The sequence below is a fragment of the Oryza glaberrima genome, chromosome 3, assembly GCF_000147395.1.
Source record: "Oryza glaberrima chromosome 3, OglaRS2, whole genome shotgun sequence".
Lineage (NCBI taxonomy): Eukaryota > Viridiplantae > Streptophyta > Magnoliopsida > Poales > Poaceae > Oryza > Oryza glaberrima.
Window position 1 is genome coordinate 21,894,092 of NC_068328.1, and position 12,630 is coordinate 21,906,721.

The 12,630-nt window shown below is 41.5% G+C and overlaps 2 pseudogenes; one reads left to right on the forward strand and one right to left on the reverse strand.

Annotated features, from left to right (window-relative positions):
• Window positions 1–3,188: 3,188 nt before the first annotated feature.
• Window positions 3,189–4,199, forward strand: LOC127766083 (uncharacterized; annotated as a pseudogene).
• Window positions 4,200–7,884: 3,685 nt separating this feature from the next.
• Window positions 7,885–12,622, reverse strand: LOC127765525 (factor of DNA methylation 4-like; annotated as a pseudogene).
• Between the last annotated feature and the right edge of the window lie 8 nt (window positions 12,623–12,630).

Consider the following 12,630-nt stretch of genomic DNA (forward strand, 5'->3'; position numbering starts at 1 on the left):
CTACATTAGCAATGTGAACAACATGCTTAAAATCAGCGCAATATGAATTAACAGTAGAAATAGCATGTTCATTCACTAGTTGTGGCATGGATATAAGTGAAGCATTATCACATAACTCTTCTTTATCTCAAGGAACAGCAAACAAATCAACTTGTGACAAAGGAATCTCAGCAGTTGGTTCCACTAATGGTTGCTCTGCTATAGCATGAAAAGTGGACAAATTCAATTCATTAACAACACCACTCACCTTTATTAATTTCAGCACCATTAAGTTTACCTTTGATGCCCTCTTCAGATGATGGAGGTGCCTCGACTTTGAGTGTGATCAATGGGACTGGCGGCTCTTTCATGTCTCTCTCCTCCTTTTCATGATTATGCACTTCCTGCAAATGGTTAGTAATAGAAGACAAAAACATAGCATGTTGCTTCTTCATGTCCTCCTCTATTTTACTTTCCGCATTACAAGCAAGTTGTAACAAATGAGAAAGAGATGTATATCTTTGACAATCAAGCATATCCTGAATTTCTTTGTTAAGCCCACGTAAAAACCTCAATTCTTTAGCTTCTTCACATTCATCTAAACCACAACGTAATAAACAAGCTTGCATATCATGATAGTATGAAGTAACAGTTCTGGTATCTTGTTTTAAACATTGCAGTTTGTTGAACAAAATGTCAGCATAATACATGGGAACATAAACATCTCTGAAATATCGTTTTAGGTCTTTCCAAGATTGTGGTATTTTGTTATGCCTACAAAGATGTTTCCAATCATTAGAAGCATATTTAATTAAAACACTAGAGGCACACATAACCTTTTGTTTCTCAGACAAGACATGCTTTTGAAATTCACTATCAACCGCTAGCTCCCAATTAATGTAAGCACGAGGATCATAGTTTCCCTCGAAATAAGGCAGTGCAGATTTGATCTTACCTAGAACATCATCACTTACCTCATAATGGTCATGTTGATCCCTCCTCATGTCTCGACGAAGATGTCGATGTTGAGCACAGCTATCCCCAATTATCTTGCGTATCCCTGCCATTGTTAGTAGAAAACAAGAAACATACACAAAAATATGCGCGTTCCTATTAACTACTAGGTAGTGGCAGCTCAAAAATCGCACACACTCAAGCTTTTAACCAAGCTCTTACAAGATCTTACCAATGCAAGTGGAATGGTGACATACACCGACTCAACCAAGCACCCCAATGGAGGTTGGATGTATCGATGCCTTGGCAAACACTTGCGGTACGATGACTGTAATCAAATCTGTGGAGCTCTGGGTAGGCTTAAATATGTAGCAAAGGAATAGCAAATGCTCAAAATTAGATAATGCAAAGTTGAATAATTGTTCAAAGTCAAGTACCATGCTGGTCCTAAACTAGAATGTACTAGAGACGCGAGCCTAGACACAAACGATACCACAAGATAGCACTAGGAACAACTCATGCACAATTCTGATATATGAAGTTCAGCTGAATGATAACAAAATGATTTTCTCCTTTTCTTCTTTCTTTCTTTCTCTTTTTTTTGTCTTTCCTGCTTTTCTTTTCTTTTTCTTTTCTTTTTTTTGGTGCAGCTTTTTTTTTCTTCTTTTTTTAAGCACCTTTCTGCCTTTTTTTTAACAAAAACCGACTCAAGGACCTCAATGTAAGGTCATAGGGACTCAAATATAAATATAAAATTTACAGGGACTCAAATGTAAAAGTCCACACCAAAATTAAAAATTATACAAAAATGGAATGCTGAATTTATGTCGGTTCCGTTTTTCCAAACAGATATAGAATCCGACACTCCGAAAATTTTCACCAAGGTGTCTAGTAACTCGGCACAACTGGTGGGGAGGTGGAGAGGTGGAGGTACGGTGGGAGTCGGCAGATTGGAAAGGTTCGGTCTGCCCCCCCACAAGTGGAAACCGAATCCAATCAAAAAAAAAAAACTTTCCCCTTCCTCCTTCCTCACTTATGGAAACTGAATCCAATCCACGAAATTCACTCCCCTACCTTCTTGCTAGCGCACACATACACGGCAAAAACTAACACACAGCAGGATCAGCAAACTCTAGATTCAACTCAACAACTCCGAAACTAACCGACAGAAACTTCTGAAAACTACAAAAATAGAACCGTGGCAGCGAGCCGATTCCGTTTTCGTAGGTCCCGACGACAACAGAGACACGGAGGCGAAGACGACTGTGGTATAAAACGTGACTAGAACTCGAAACTCTAAACGAACTAGATGCTAAGACCAGCAAAGACGACGTGACGATGCAACACAAAATTCAACAAAGCAAAAACTGAAAAGAACAATGCAATGGCACAATATGGCTAGGTAAATGATACAAATTTTTTTGTATGGCTATTTTCTGGTTATGGGTAGATAAAAACTCACCGAGCAACGAAAGCTCTGATACCACCTGATGAACCCTGAGTTCCTCTCGACACTCAATGCTGTTGTTGGCCCGATCTTTCGGTGAGTTGTGATAACTACGATTTGGGAGAAACGTTGATGATCCGACTACAACCGTACGAGACGTTGTATTGCGCCTTAGCGACCGATACACCTCTCCGTGGGTTGTTGATCGTGCCGGTGCAGATCAACCCTATTCCTGCAAGCAAATCGAAGAAACAAATAAGAACAAAATAAAAGCAATCTGATATTGCAAATAGGAATTTAATACAAATGATAAGTTGGGGTTCCGAAGAACAAGCAGACGGACGGTCTAGCCGACACGCGCGCTGCAAGCAAGTAGCAATGGCTAAACTTTAATCTATCAAAACCCGCGATACCCTGAAGGGGTACCAAGCTATTTGTAGAGATAGGAGGACCCTAGGTCGTCCTCCACCTGATTGGGGCGCACCCCACATGGGCCCCACTTGGGCCGGGGTCCCAGACGAAGTTACAAGCCCATAGGCCCATTACAGGTATCACAACACCTTGTTTCTTCAGTTGCTGCCGACTGAGATGGAATTTGGCAATGAGGCTTGATGCATTGGAAAGAGGACTCCGAGAGCTTTCCATCAAGTACTCACGGTCCGAAAACGGATGTCGTATGGAGATTCGGCGGCCGTTTGAAGTCAGCAGTGTAGTAGGTGGCCGAATCGGATTCCAGCACTTGGAGGACTTAAACTTGATATCTTGTTGTTCATCCATAATGTGAGCAACGGATGTATCCGTAGTAGCCATGGTGACATCAAGAACCTTGCCGGAGCCAGATCATCGGTCAGACGAAGAAGATGAACATGAGAGAAGATCAAGGAGGAGACACAGAAGCAGGTCACTTTGGGACCGTCTTGGTGGCCGTTCTGCTTGCAGAAGCAGGGAGCCGAACAGGGGCGATCGCCCGCAGTACAATCAAGACAACAGAGGGCGGCAGAGAAGCAGAGCTATAGACGAGAGCCGAAGCCGAAGCCGCCATCTCTCGCGCTCTATAGAGCTGGGAGAAACAAGACTGCATAGGCAATCAAGAGAGTCTACCCCCGCGGCTAAGGAGAAGGAGATTGTGCAGGTCCAGTCCCCCTGCAAAACCCCTCCTCCTCACCGAAATGATAGCCCTGATAGGGGTTCGGCCTGCAACAGAATTTCTTCCTCCGTGACACCTGCTGATCTGACTTTTTCTTCGTAGGATTCGGGTGCGATCCTCAACTTGCTGGAGAAACACCTGGATCCCATGCTCCATGAAGCTTCCATCCGCAACATCGTCTACTCTCCAGACACTTCCTCGCCGGCACCTGCTTCCCCTGTTTTCGTGCTTTCGTCTGTTGCAGGCAACTAGGCCCCGGAGATGGTGGCGAATCGGAGTGTGGCTGCTGATTTCCTTGACAACCTCTCCACCCCGATGCAGCAGCCTCTACTCAAGATGCCGGAGACAAAGAAGCGTCGACCTTGCCTTAATAAGGTGACTTTCTCACCGCAAAGGCACAGCGTACGTTTAGCATCTAAGGCTAGGCACAACTCAAAACTTGAAACAATTGCTCAGGAAATTCTCTCAAATAGTTTTGGTCTGCTTGATGTTGGCAAACCTTTTGATGACCGCATAAAAAAACTTTATCTGCAGCAGTATAAGAAACCGCTGTCCCTAGCTGCTATGAAGACCATTTCGGCCTTGGTGGAGAAAGGCGGCTGCAAGGCAATTAGGTTGAACGGCAAGGGGAAGGGGAAGGTTGCGCCAGCGCCTGCAACAACTCAGACCTGAAGAACCATATGAAGCCTGAGCAGCAAGCAGAAGAACATCCATGGACATGAAGATGTGGTCCTTAGTTTTCTTTCCTTGTCATCGCCACCCCCGAAGCAGCGACTTGTTATCTACAAAATCTCTGTGTTTCTGCCACCTCTTCTGGCTGTGTTTCAGAGTTTGTAGTATGCAGTTCCCCACTCTTCAGTTAGCAGGGTCTCGGTCTTTTGTGAAACAGGCTTGTTGCCCCTTTTGCTTATGTCACAGTTAAATTGCTTCATCCTCAATTGGAATGTAAGAGGCCTTAATAGTCAGGCTAAGCAAGATAATGTTAAGTTGTTAGTGGATCAAATGAAAGCAACAGTAGTTTGTTTGCAAGAAACAAAGATGGAAATGGTGTCTGATTTTGTGATAACTCAATCCTTGGGGCAGCGCTTTGTGCAGGAATCTGCTTTCCTCCCTGCAATTGGAATGAGAGGAGGCATCCTTCTGGCCTGCAACCACAACTTTTTCTCAATCTCATATGTTATCCTAAAAGACCACAGTCTGACTGCTTCGATTACTATGAAAAGTGATAACACTTGCTGGTCCTTAACTGTAGTATATGGACCGCAGGCAGAAACAGAAAAAAAACCTTTTCCTGGATGAACTGAGAAGTTTAGAAAGCATGGTGCACCCTGCCTGGCTTTTACTTGGAGATTTCAATCTAATTTATTTGGCCTCTGATAAAAACAATGACCGTCTTAACAGAAGAATGATGCAGAGGTTCAAAGGAGCAATTGACAGGTTAGGGATAAAGGAGCTAGCTCTGAATGGTAGGCGTTTTACTTGGGCTAAAGATGGAGCAAACCCGACACAAACAAAAATTGACCGAGCTTTCTGCACGCCGGACTGGGACATATTATTTGGATCTGCTTACATGGCTGCTTTATCCTCATCAAGTTCGGATCATGCGCCTCTTTTCTTGGTGGGCTGTGAACAGAGGGAACTAAATACCTCTTTTCGTTTTGAAGCTTACTGGCTTAAATTCCCTGAGTTTTTGGAAGTAGCCTCTGAATCTTGGAATAGACCAATTAGAGGGTCAAATCCCTTTGCAAAGCTCAACTTGAAACTAAAAAGACTAGCAAGAGATCTGAAGAGATGAAGTAAATTTCGGATTGGAGATATCAGATTGCAGCATGCAATCGCAAATGAGGTTATTTTCCAACTTGATGTGGCCCAAGAAGAGAGAGCTCTTACAGACGAAGAGCTTCTGCTGAAATCTACTCTAAAATCTAGAGTTTTAGGCCTTGCAACACTGGTGAAGATAAGAATAAGACAAAGAGCCAGACTAACTTGGTTAAAATGTGGTGATGTTAATTCAAAATTCTTCGATTTGAAAGCAAACTCAAGAAAAAGGAAAAACTTCATTCCGGCTCTAATCACTCCCTCGGGCATAGCTGTAACCACAGAACAAAAGGAGGCTGAACTTGAGAGATATTTCTCCCAGAGATTAGGGCAGTATGTCCCACGCTCCTTCACTCTTAATTGGTCAGAATTAAGTCTCCCTTCCCTTGATCTGTCGGAACTGGAGGAAGATTTCACAGAAGAAGAATTAAAAGAAGCAATATCAAACCTTCCCCCGCAAAAAGCACCTGGCCCTGATGGCTATATAGGGGCTTTTTTTAAGAAAGCTTGGGAGGTGATTAAATCAGATTTGCTACAGGCCATTAACCATTTCAGCTCTCTGAACTCAGATAGACTGGAAGACCTAAATTCAGCAAACATTTGTCTAATTCCGAAAAAGGGTGAAGCAACAAGGGTGGAGGACTTCAGACCCATAAGCTTAATGCACAGCTTCGCCAAGATATTAGCAAAAATGTTGGCCAATAGATTGGCGCCTAAGCTTCATGAACTCGTCTCACCAAACCAAAGCGCGTTCATTCGAAAAAGAGCAATACATGACAACTTCCTGTATGTGCAGAACATGATCAAAAACTTCAGCAGAAAGAAAAAACCGATGCTTTTCATAAAGGTCGATATTTCCAAAGCCTTTGACACCGTAAACTGGCCGTATTTGCTGGAGGTATTGCAAAATTTTGGGTTTGGACAAAGATGGAGAAATTGGATTTCAAATATTTTAGGAAGTTCAAGCTCGAGAATTCTCCTCAATGGAATCCCTGGTAAAGCAATATGGCACATGCGAGGTCTAAGACAAGGGGATCCACTCTCACCGATGCTTTTCATACTCGCAATGGAACCGCTACATCAGATTTTCAAAGCAGCTAAAGAAGCTTCTCTCTTGGCAAAGATAGACCCAAGGTGTAGTAGATTTCGATGTTCTCTCTACGCGGATGATGTGGCTTTATTCATCACTCCATCTGAGAATGATCTGATAGCGGTTAAACACATTCTTGAGACTTTTGCACAGATCAGTGGGTTACATACAAACCAGGGCAAAATTGAGATTTACCCTATTGCTTGCAACAACTTAGACCTCGGCAATCTCCTTTCTTCTTTCATGGGAAACCTGAAGACTTTCCCTTGCAACTATCTTGGCCTTCCTCTGCATACAAAGAAACTGAGAAAAATTGATTTGCAACCTCTCTTAGACAAGGTTGGAGCAAGGATACCGGGATGGAAGGGACGCTTTTTCACATCAGCAGGGAGAGAGGTCTTAGTAAAATCAACTCTTTCAGCAACACCAATTTATCATTTTACCGTGCTGCCATAGATGAAATGGGTGTTTAAAAGAATTGATCGTTACAGGAGAGCTTTTCTTTGGAAAGGTGACGACCCGGAGAAGGTTGGTGCAGGCAGCAGCCTTGTCAACTGGCAACAAGTTTGCAAACCCAAAGACTTGGGCGGTCTTGGCATTCTAAATTTGGAAAAGTTTGCTAGGGCCCTGAGGTTACGTTGGCTCTGGTACAATTGGAAGGAGGACCAAAAGCCATGGGCAAATATGGATCTTCCATGCGATGAGATGGATAGGTGCCTTTTCAAAGCTGGAACGAAGATAATTGTTGGAAATGGTATCAAAATATCTTTCTGGAATGATAACTGGATGGATGGACAATCGCCAAAGGATATAGCACCAGCAATCTATCGATTAGCAAAAAGAAAGTCAAACAGTTTAAAGAAGGAATTAGAGGACAATCACTGGCCTGCAATGCTCCACCCGATCACTTCTTTAGTGGAAATTGAAGAATTAATTCAACTGGGAGGTTTGTTACAAAACGTTAATCTAGTTGCTGGACAAACTGATGACATTTCCTGGAGATGGACAGCGAATGGACAATATTCAGCAAAAAGTGCATACCTTGCACAGTTCCAAGGATCCAATGCTTTAACTGAATTTACATCTTTGTGGAGCGCGTTTGCGGAACCAAAACATCATTTCTTTGGATGGCTTATCCTTCATCAACGAACTCTCACTGCTGAAAATTTGGTTCGACGTCACTGGCCATGTGATTGGATATGTAGTTTTTGCAATAGTGCCTTTGAAGATGCAACCCACCTTGCAAAAGAATGCCCTTTCACAGTGACCGTGTGGACGCAGATTTGTATTTGGATGAATTTTCAGCTGCCTCAACATCATTTGCAAGGAAATCTATCGGACTGGTGGAGCAATTTCTGCACTATTTCGCCAAGACAAAACAGGAACAAGGTTCTAGGAGCTCTCATCACAACATGGTGGAACATTTGGCTAGAGCGAAACAGAAGAATTTTTCAACAGATTTCAAAGAATGAATTCCAAGTCGCCATTCTGGTGAAGGAAAATATCGACCTAATTGAGCAATCTAGGATCTGACCCCGTCATGATCCCCTTTTTAAAGATGTTTCTCAATACTTTATGTTCTAGCTGATGCTCCTTCCCTCCCCAACCCTGTGTTCACAGGATTCTTGTTTGTACTTTAACTAAACTTTTATTCCTTCTAATATATCCGGCAAATCTCCTGCCGTCTTAAGTTTCAAAAAAAAAAGAAATGAACTTTCATAACATCACAGAGTAGCATCTAAATCATTAACATTACTGTATTTTGCGAATATTCATATAGCCTCAACTCTCAAATGTGCACTACAATGTCGCCAGTAGAGACAGACAATGTCTGGGAGATATGAATACTTGCTTCACTAATAGGCAGCCTCATCCAACTACATGTCAGAGGACGAATTCTACAGATAACGATACCACGAGCAGGGTCCAGATCTCACTCAGGTGTTTCTCTTCTTGTGCGTCTTCCACTCCTTCAGCAAGTAACTTGCTGCCTCTGGCATAGGGGCACTCCGGTTCTCCTTGAAGTTCCACAGCTCAGGGACAGGATACCTGCCACTGGGATTGTATTCATTTATTTCAACAAGGGCCTTAACGACAACGTTGCAAGCCTCATCCCTATATTGCGCCCTCAAAGCCTGCAGCTTCCCATCATCTTCCTTGATTATTTCCTGAATCATTGGATAAAAAAATTTCAGCACAGATTAGCTGTAGAACAATGGCTACCTTTTTGTAATAAATAATTATTACTATGTACATATTTGATATTGGACTAATAGATCTCATCTGGCACCTAGTTTTTGCCAACGGTAAATGATTATACAGAGCAAAAATTGTTTCAGTTCAGACATGTAACATTCAGAAATATTGTTACTATATAATACAGGAGTATGAATTATGTATGCAAAGTTAACATTGTAACTTAATCTCATGCATCCACAGTGATAATTGACGAATTACAAATAATGTTGCTAAAATTGGAAGTTCATCCCCATTCATTATATAGCAGCAACACAGATCCAGAGTGAAGAAAGCTCAAGCTAAAATATTAACAGTAAACTCCAAGGGAATAGTTATGTGAAGTATGAACCGGTATTTTAACCTTCTCTTTTGTTCCTCAAAAATCCTGCTTGAATGATTTTCCTGAAAATGATACCATACACAAAAGCTATATTTTAAGGTCTAAAGGAGAGTGTACTGCCCTCCCCTGTTCCTCAAAGGCAGAATTCAGCTATTCAATATTCAGTAGCAACTAACATTCTTCTTTTTTTCAGGGGAAGTAGAAAAGTAGCAGCATACAAAGTAGCCACCATACGTACCATTTTAATCAGAAGAGTTCAGTAATAATTAACTACGAGAAAATAATTTACAGAATATAGTTTATCAAATGCTACAGAAGTAACCTCACTATTGGAATAAGAGGCCAAGTAAGCAATCTAATGCTTATTGTTGTCAGAAAATTATGGTAATAATTTTAGAATACATACACAAATGCATAATTATAGGGTACGATTATGGGAATACATACCTTTGTCTGTCCAGCAGTCTCGATAACTTTGAAAGGATGCCATTCTGGTTTTGTTAGCTCATCTTCCCATTTTGAACAAACAAGTGCCAATTTCAGCTTATCATTTGGCATTTTATTTTTGCATGCATTATAAAAGGCCTTCTGATCAAGCTCACCCATTCTCTTCACACCTATAATGGATCGAACTCCTGCCATTTTTTCTAATCCCTGCACAGCAAGTGAATGGTCCCCGGAAAAGGATGAGCGGATAGCCGGATACATGAATTATGACAATCATAGGTTCATAGCAAAGTAATAGCGATAGAACGTATACATTTATCAGTTCTTTCTTGGCCTCTTTCAGCTCATCAATGGTCCTTTGATTCTTAATAATCAGGGCCTGGTTAAGAGAATCCATGGACTCCATGTCATCATCTTTTTCTTCCAGCTTTGTACGCAACTCATCAAGTTCCTTCAATGTTCCATCTTCCTTAGATCCCATCATTTTCATTACCTCTATCTTTCCTCTCAACTGTTCTTTTTCCAGCTCAAGTTTTTGTCTCGAATCCAACTCGAGTTCTAACTCGACTTGCTTCCTCAAAGCCTCTTCTTTCTCTTGCTGCAAAATTCAGTCCGTGATAATGTATTTTCTCCAGGAAGAGAGAGAAAAATGTGGAAATAAATACCTTGTGTTTCTCAACAAGCCGCAAAAGCTCTTCATCTGCCTCCTTCTGCTTTAGGTTTGCTAAATTAAGAAGCTCATTCTCCTTTGCATTCTATGAGAGTTTTGAACAACATAAATATACATCAAGATCAAGCAATAGTGACAACAACATAAATAATTCATATTCCTCGAAAAGATCTAGAAATACCTTTTCTTTCTCTGCTACGAGTTTTCCTCTGTCAATATTAGTATTTGTAGCCAAATAATTAAGTTCCTTACATCTCCGGTCAATTTCATGTTTCTTAGCCTGCAGTTCTTCATACAGTTTTAGGTTTACATCAATTATTCTCTTTGAATCTTTGCAAGCATGCTGCTGCAGTTCTATTATATCTGGTCACAAAGAGGAAAAAGGCAAACCCAGAAAATACAGTGAGTACATGCTAACACTATACGGCAAAAGGACAGTGACTTATACAGATCGTACCTTACACATTTAAGAAAACAAGTAGGATATTTTTTACTTTGCCCTATGCTATAAAAACATTAAACATGACCAAGATATATATGTACGTACTTCTATTATGTTCTTCAAATAATTGATCTTTCTCTTCCATCATCCTTTCAAGTTTTAGGCCATTTTGGTTGTTCATAAGCTTCAACTCTTCTAAGTATTTGTTCTTCTCTTCGATTTGGCGAGCATAATAACCCACATGCCTGCCCATTTTTCGCTGGCCTTCATGTTCCAGATCACATACACCTTTAAGCTCTCCATTTTTCCTCAAGTACTTTCCCGTTGGCTCAAGAGAGTTATAGTCATCACTTCTTGCAACCCACCCATAAAGATCATCTCTTCTACAGTTTCTTTTGTTCCAATCAGTTTTACCATACCTCTCCACATTGAAATGCTTTTCAAAAGCCAATGCATCCTTCATTCCATTCCAGTTTTCAGCAAACTTCACGATAGCATAATCTGCATCGTCTGTTGAATTCCAAAGGATAGTTACTTGGAGTGGTTTGAATCGTGAGAATTGTGCTCTTAGCCTCTCCTCGCTTTCCCCAACAAATCCTTTCCCTTTCAACTCAGTTGGCAGATTAACCAGTATACCCATCCATGGCCATACATACTTCTCTTCACTCCCAGGAGGCTGATGCTCAACGGTAGCAAGTTGTGGTGATGATTCCAGTGAGCCAGCTAGATCAACCTTCAGATAGCGAGCAAGTGCTAGCCTTAACCTTCGCCTTGCGCTTCGAAGCAGCCCCTACTCCTGAGGCATGCTGCAGAAGATCCTTGGAGCTGTAATCCTGCTTCTTCTTCCCTGGGCAGAATGGGCAACGAAATGTGTTGTTGCCATGCTTCACTTTCACTTTTCCGGCTCAGTTGATTATAAGTCTTTTCCTCGTGCACACCAATATCTGAATCACTAACATCAGATTCTTCTGAAGAGCTATGGTCCATTGGAGGCAGAGGAAGAATGCCCTGAGGATGAATATACACATGCAGAACAAAAAGGAGAGCAGGAGGAAGTCAGCGTGTTATCAACTCGGTTGAAGGGGCGAAAATTGGTAATATGAAAAATAATGTAACTAGTTACATAGTACTACAGAATGGAAAGATAGCTATTAATTTAATTTCAATCATTTTCGCCCATCAATGCTAAGGTAGCTCCAAAAAATTGATAGCTGAGCTGAGTTCATTTATGTGCTTGCCTATTTGGAAGAAGCATCGATTTTGTTTGGTATGTAAAATTAGTGACATTGAACAGTCAGATAGTCCAAGAAGCCATTCAAAATGTTCATTAGTAAAGGAAAAATGCTACATATTTCTACCATGATCAGCGCAGCATAAAGCAAAAAAGAATCATGCATATACTACGGTACATAAATTTCAAAAATAAACTACGGTACATAAAAAAAAATGGTGAAACTCTTTTCTCATATTACTGCTCGAAAGGAGAACTCCGTACAAATCGAATTGGTTGGGTACACAAGCACGATAATAGAACATGTCATCAATCGACAAGATAAGCCAACCAAGAACATAAAAAGACAACGAAGAAGAAGAATCCCAACTCCCCAACTGGTTCTGCTCTTTTTCCCAGTTTACTTTTTTCTTTTTTTCTTGACAAACAACTGGCTCTGCAACGAGTTGAGGTGAGAAGTAACAACTTACCACAACAATTCTCGCGGAGATCGACACTCGACCAAGCAGATGAAAACAATCTCAATCCATGCCTAAAGATCAAAAGTATATATAAAAAATAGGCATCAGGTTAGGGCTTTTCCCCTCGCAAAACCCCAACAACTCCCAGGCCAAGCAAAAAAAAAAAAGGGAAAAGAATGCAATGCGAACCTCCGCGGAGCTTCTCGCGCTGTCCTGGATCGCTGCTCCGCTCCTCCGAGCCTCCGATCGATGGATCCCCCCTCTCCCTCACTCTCTCTTATTATTACTGCGCAGGTAGAGTGGGTGAAAATCGAAAATGAATTCGGATGCGATCGAGAAGGTGAGGAGGAGGAGGATCGCCAAGAA